Source organism: Alexandromys fortis, unplaced genomic scaffold (genome assembly GCF_014885135.2).
Source record: "Alexandromys fortis isolate MF-2015 unplaced genomic scaffold, M_Fortis_MF-2015_v1.1 scaffold_317, whole genome shotgun sequence".
Lineage (NCBI taxonomy): Eukaryota > Metazoa > Chordata > Mammalia > Rodentia > Cricetidae > Alexandromys > Alexandromys fortis.
Window position 1 is genome coordinate 508,270 of NW_026068201.1, and position 5,427 is coordinate 513,696.

Genomic DNA, 5,427 nt, shown 5'->3' on the forward strand with positions numbered 1-5,427 from the left:
TATATATATTTAAGTTTCGTGAACTGGGACAAGCAAACTAAGGCTAAAGGTGTTTTCTAAAGATCTGCAAAGACAGCAAGTCCTTCGGGGACGTTCATTCATTAACCGCTTTCTAAGGCTAGAAGCTGAGGGGATTAGAGCTGTAGGCTAAGTTTTATTTACCCCCTGAAGGTTTCGAGAGAACCTAGGTGTCTAGCAGAGGGAAACAAGACATTTAGAGGAGCTCAACTACCGAGGAGTTTCAAGAGAGAGGTCTGGGGCGACAAGCAGCAGCCTGAAAGGCCCCAGGGCAAAGGGTGGTTGAGACTCGGACAGGAACAGGGCGAGAGTCCGCTAGGGTGGGAAAGGTGGCTGCTGGGCGGAAGGGAAAAGCAGCAGAGAGCCAGACCTGAGATATAAAAAGTTCAGCTGCAAATAGAAGTTTGTGCTGAGGTCTGGGAAGCCCAGGCAGGGTGACAATGGTGTAGTATCTGCCATCCTGGCTGCCATCAAGGAGGTTCCATGCTAACCTTCCTAACTAAGAAATTAATGGGTCTCACTCCCCCCCCTTCAAAGACGTCCAGCCTGCAGAGTCAATTCCCCTCTCTTATTCTTCAGGAATGTGTTAATAGTCCAGAGGGGTGCAGCGTAGGGCACATGAGAGGTACTGCACTTGGGGGGATAGATCTGTCGGAATCTCCTCTGGTAGAGCAGAGTCCAACAATGCAGTGCCCTGGGTCCTGTCCATGCCAGTCCTGCTAAGACAGGCTGGCCAGAGCCCCAGATGTTTGTATGCGGACAGGGCTGACTAGACTCATATCAAGGCGAGTCCAGCGAGGGAGAGAATGGTTCTGCTGGATTAGTCCGACTGCCACCTCTGCCTCCCCTCCTACCCATGGCTCAGCTGGCAAGCTTAGCCCCCCTCAAAGGGGAGCTCAGAAGAAGTCACGCCTTTGGGCGGCCACCAGTGTCAGAGGTGTCTGCAGCAGACAATGCCAGCAGTCTGGCAGGCTGGGTGTTTTAAGTAACTGAGAAGTTGTTGGATTTGTCTGCTTTACATACACCGTGTGTTCTTTACTACAATGACTGCCCCCTCCCTCCGCTTCTAGCGCGGAAATCCCCCCCACAATATTGTGCCCACTGCTATTTTAAACCGAAGGCTGGAGAGAAAAACGCGCCCTGTGCTCTACAAGGGAAAAGAGACGCGGGGGCGGGGGGTTGGGGGCGGCAACAAAGCGGCCTTGCAGCTCTAACCCAAGGACCAGTAAGAGCTCCTGGTCCAGCCTGCCTGCAATGGGGGTGGGAGCCAAATGAGAACCGGAGGCCCAGGAGGGGGTGCGGCTGGTTGGGACCACGGGACCAAGGTTCCAAGGATAAGTGGGAAGTTCAGAAACCCAACTGTGCTCCCTTGAGGAGGAACAGACTATGGATATCTTAATCCACCCTAAAGCCAGACTCAGTCTGGCTCTGGCTAGCGCGCCAGCTTCCTCTGCAGAGGAGAGACATTAGGAGATGCACCGCAGAGGGGAGGGGCCACAGCAAGGCCTCGCGGGTGAGCAGCATCGGCCTAACAGCTGTTCTAGCAAATGTACTACAAACAAAGCTAAGGAGTTCCAGGCCTGCAAGCACATTCTTGGGGTCCTAGCTAGTGGCGTCCCTCCCGGAACCACGCAACAACACGTGTGGGCCCATCCCAGCCTCCCCTTACAACCTAGAGGTGTAGCCCAGGCTAGTCCGCCCGCCTTCCGGCCCTCCCACCCCACCCCAGGCACGATCGCCTGTACCCTAAAGACTAACGGCCTCTGGGCCCCTCACTGGACAGTACGCAAAGCAAGTTCCAAGAAAGAGCAGCGAGAGGCCAGGACTCCGACCAGCCTGGCCCTAGATGCCCTCCTCCAGGCGACCCGAGCAGAGCACGCGGGGATGCACTAGACCTCCAGTAGGATGGCTCCTAGCTGTGCTCAATGCTTACCTTGCCAGGTCCAGCTCCCAGCGCGGTTATTGTCTGCTGAACTGCTCTGCCTCTGAGCTGGAGCCTCTGCTGAGAACGCCACCACGACTGCCCCTGCCGCAGCCAACACCAAGGCTACAGCATTCTCCTGCACCGACTACCCTTCTCCAGGCTCCGGGCAGCTCCCCCATACCCTCTTTACCCTGGACTCCACAGTTACAGGGTGGGACGTCCGTGATCTGATTGGCAGGCAGGCGATCCAATCGCCACAGTGGGAAGGCATGCCCTGGCCCGCCCACTGTTTTCCTTGGTGCTTTTCTCTTTAAATGCAAATAAGCCGGGCGTGGTATTGGCAGGGGGCGGAGAGGTTGCGGAACCCCTATCCCGGGCTCCTCACTTCCGCCCCCACGCGGGGCGGGTTTCAGCGTGGCTACACACCCGACTCAAAGAGCTAGTCCCGCCCAGATGGGACTAGCCAGATTCTTGGAACTCGGTTTCGATTTTGCGAGCATTCCTATTTCCGTAGCCGGTGTTTTCGCGCTACCGCTCGCCGGTGCGGGTTGCTACCACGGAGTTTCTCCACGTTCTTTGAGACCAACTGGGAGAAGTGGGGCAAGGAAGTGGGGGAGCCATAGAGATCGTGGGGCCTGCAGAACCCTTTGGCACCGTGGCTGGCCCATTGTTATGTGTGGCAGCAGGGCCTAGTGGCAGCCCTTTCCAGAGAGGAAATCACCTGTCAGGAAAGTGACCTGCCTTCCCCTACCACGTACCTGCCTCCCCAGAGCCTCGGCTTCCTAGCTAGCCTTGGGCTCTTAGGGAAGGTAAGATAGAGGTCAACTTCCAGCAGTCACCAAAGCGCCTAGTGCTGCCCCAGAAAGGAAGCTGCTTGGCTGAGGGTGCTTGGACTGCCACCGATTGCGGCATATTTCAAATACACACCTACGTCCTTTCCAGACAGCTTTCACATTTTGTCTTACGAAGATAACTGTTTCTATAGTTTGACTCTCACTCAAATGCCATGCCTTCCAAAGTACACGGGCTGATTCTCAAGATCTCCGGACACTCTCCTTCAACTGGAGGTCTCATTCTGTGCAGATCCGTTTTCTGGAAGAAAAAAAAAATCTAAAACTAAAAGAAGTTTTGTCAGAGTGAGGAACTGTGAGGAGGCCTGTCAGACCAGCCTTGCAGGCTACCGTGTCTGGAATGTGGCAGGGAGCCAGTTGAGCTTAGGTCTCTAACTAGCCTAAAGACATTAAGTGGCCTTAGTAACTGCCACTGCCAGGTGAGCTGGAACAACAAAGAATCCAGTTGTATAACCAGCTCTGGAATGCACAGAAAGCCCAGCTTGAAAAGTCTGTCAAGGTCTAAAAGGGGAGAGGGAGTGGATTGAGGTTGCAGAGCAGGGAAGGATTAGAGAACAATGGCTGCCCCCGCCCCCACCCCGCGCCGGCCCCTCGCAGAGTTCTCTGCCGCTCTGCTGGGTCCTGTCTACCTTGTAAATATCCAGATGCCGAACTGGTAAGCTTGGACTGCCGCCACGGCCTGTGTGAAGCAGCGGAATTGACGTGGCTGTAAGAGCTGGGATCCACTTTCCTTTCTGCCTCAGACCTGCTGTGAGACCTTGGCCAATCTGCTCCTCCCTTCTGAGCAGGTCATTCCATTTCCACAAAGAGGGTATAAGCTCTGCCAGTTCAAGTCAATTCTATAACATCCCACGATGTTCCGTGACCTTCAGTGACATTCTAGACATCTTGACGAAAAATTAGCAATGTGAATCGGTCCTAGTCCTGGGTCTCAATAAATGTTGAATGGCAAACTGCTGTTAACTGACTGTATAAAGCCTTTCCCCTAGCCTGGTTTGAGTAGCTGGGTTATAACATTTCCTGGATGTCTATTATCCTGCTTTGCAAAAATCTTGGTTCTTGTTTGTTGGACTTGCTATTCTGTATTTTCTTTTTCAGCACCTCGTATCATCCTCGGCTAACCTGTGTTTCTGTCACTGGAGACCTGCTCACATTTCACCTAGACCTTTGATTTTGAGAATTAGACCAAGAGTTTTATTTGGAAAAGGTAGTTTTAAAATCCAGAGTCCTGGGAAACAAAAGGCAAGACAGTGAGAATATGGACAAACCAGCCAGGCTGTGGACTTGAAATAATCCGGGGCACCGCTGTGTTTGCTCCCACCAAAGGAGATAGTCGTGCGTGGCCTTTTCTCAGTCTCGAAACTTTCTGACATACCAGTCATCTTTGGATGTGATAGATATTAGGCTGAGACCAGAAGAAATAGAAAAAGAGAAAAGGGGGGAAAGACAGGGGGGGAAAAAGGTCTAAAGGAACCTTCAAATTGGACCCTTGTTTGTGGTCATGAACTTTCCAAGTCTTAAGAGGAAATACATGTGCAGTACTATTGTGGTATATCATTTGTGTTTTATTAAAGCTAGCCTGAAGGTCAGAGGGTAAAGCAGCCACACTAGTAGCCACACCGTACAGGCCAGGGAATGGTGGCACAGACCTTTAATCCCAGGAGTTGGAAGACAGAGGCAGACAGATGGATCTCTGTGAGTTCAAGGCTACCCTGGGCTACACAAGATCAATCCAGAAACAGATCCCGGTGGTGTTGGTTTACATCTTTAATCCCAGTGTTTGGGAGTCACACACTTTTAATCCCAGCACTGGAAAGGTAGAGCCATATGGCTGGGCGGAGAGAGGGGCTATAAATGGGAAGAGAGAGAAATGCACTGGAGTGTGGAATCTGAGGTTAGTGGAGAGCACTGCAGGATCACCTCTTTGTCTGAGCCTTGGTAGAGGTAAGAGCTCTCTAGCTGCTTGGCTGCTTTGCTTTTCGAATCCTCAGCTTGAACCCCAATATCTGTCTCTGGGATTTTATTATTCCTGCAGCACATTACAGAAGGTATACACCAAGCAAGACCATGGGAGGGGAGAGTACACTTCCTCAGTGGTGTATCACTCCTCCCCGGCAGTTGAAAAATGAAGCGTGAACATAAAAATGCCCCCTCTCAAAGGGGCCCTCTAAAGCGCCCATCTCGAATCCTGCCTGAAAGGTGAGCAGATAGATCGTTTAATCAGGCCAGGAGCTAATGGTGGGAAGCAGGATTTCTTTCTTAAGTCTTAAGTTTATCTATCTGCTACACAATATTTTCTAGCTCCAGCAAAAATCTATGTAGAGTTCGGTTGATATCCCTGAAAGGCCTGCTTCTTTATGAAGGGAAACAGAGGAGCGAATCTCGGGGGTGGGATTGGGGGCTGAGGAGTGGATGAGGGAGAAACTGTGGTCAGGATGTATCAAAGACAAAAAGAAAAAAAAAAAGAAAAACCTATGAAGACAACCGTGAGTTCTGTGGCGGCAACTCCATGAAAATTTTGACAGTCCTGCCTGATTACGGTGCCCACTGCTGTGTAGTCCATGGGTACCGCTTCTAGTGTAAACCTAGTAATCTATATTAGGAGTTTCCACAGTAATCTTAGGGGACCTGAGG

General features: G+C 51.8%; 1 protein-coding gene across 4 annotated transcripts in view; it reads right to left on the reverse strand.

Annotated features, from left to right (window-relative positions):
* The window catches only part of Amer1 (APC membrane recruitment protein 1), a 22,556-nt gene extending 19,001 nt beyond the window's left edge, over nucleotides 1-3,555 (reverse strand). For 2 of the 4 annotated variants that reach the window (XM_050129935.1, XM_050129934.1), the window contains exons 1-2: nucleotides 3,423-3,555; nucleotides 2,870-3,034 (exon numbers count right to left, since the gene is read on the reverse strand). The gene's annotated coding sequence lies outside the window, so the exon portion shown is untranslated. The other 2 variants (XM_050129932.1, XM_050129933.1) reach the window with 1 other exon arrangement.
* Nucleotides 3,556-5,427: the final 1,872 nt, after the last annotated feature.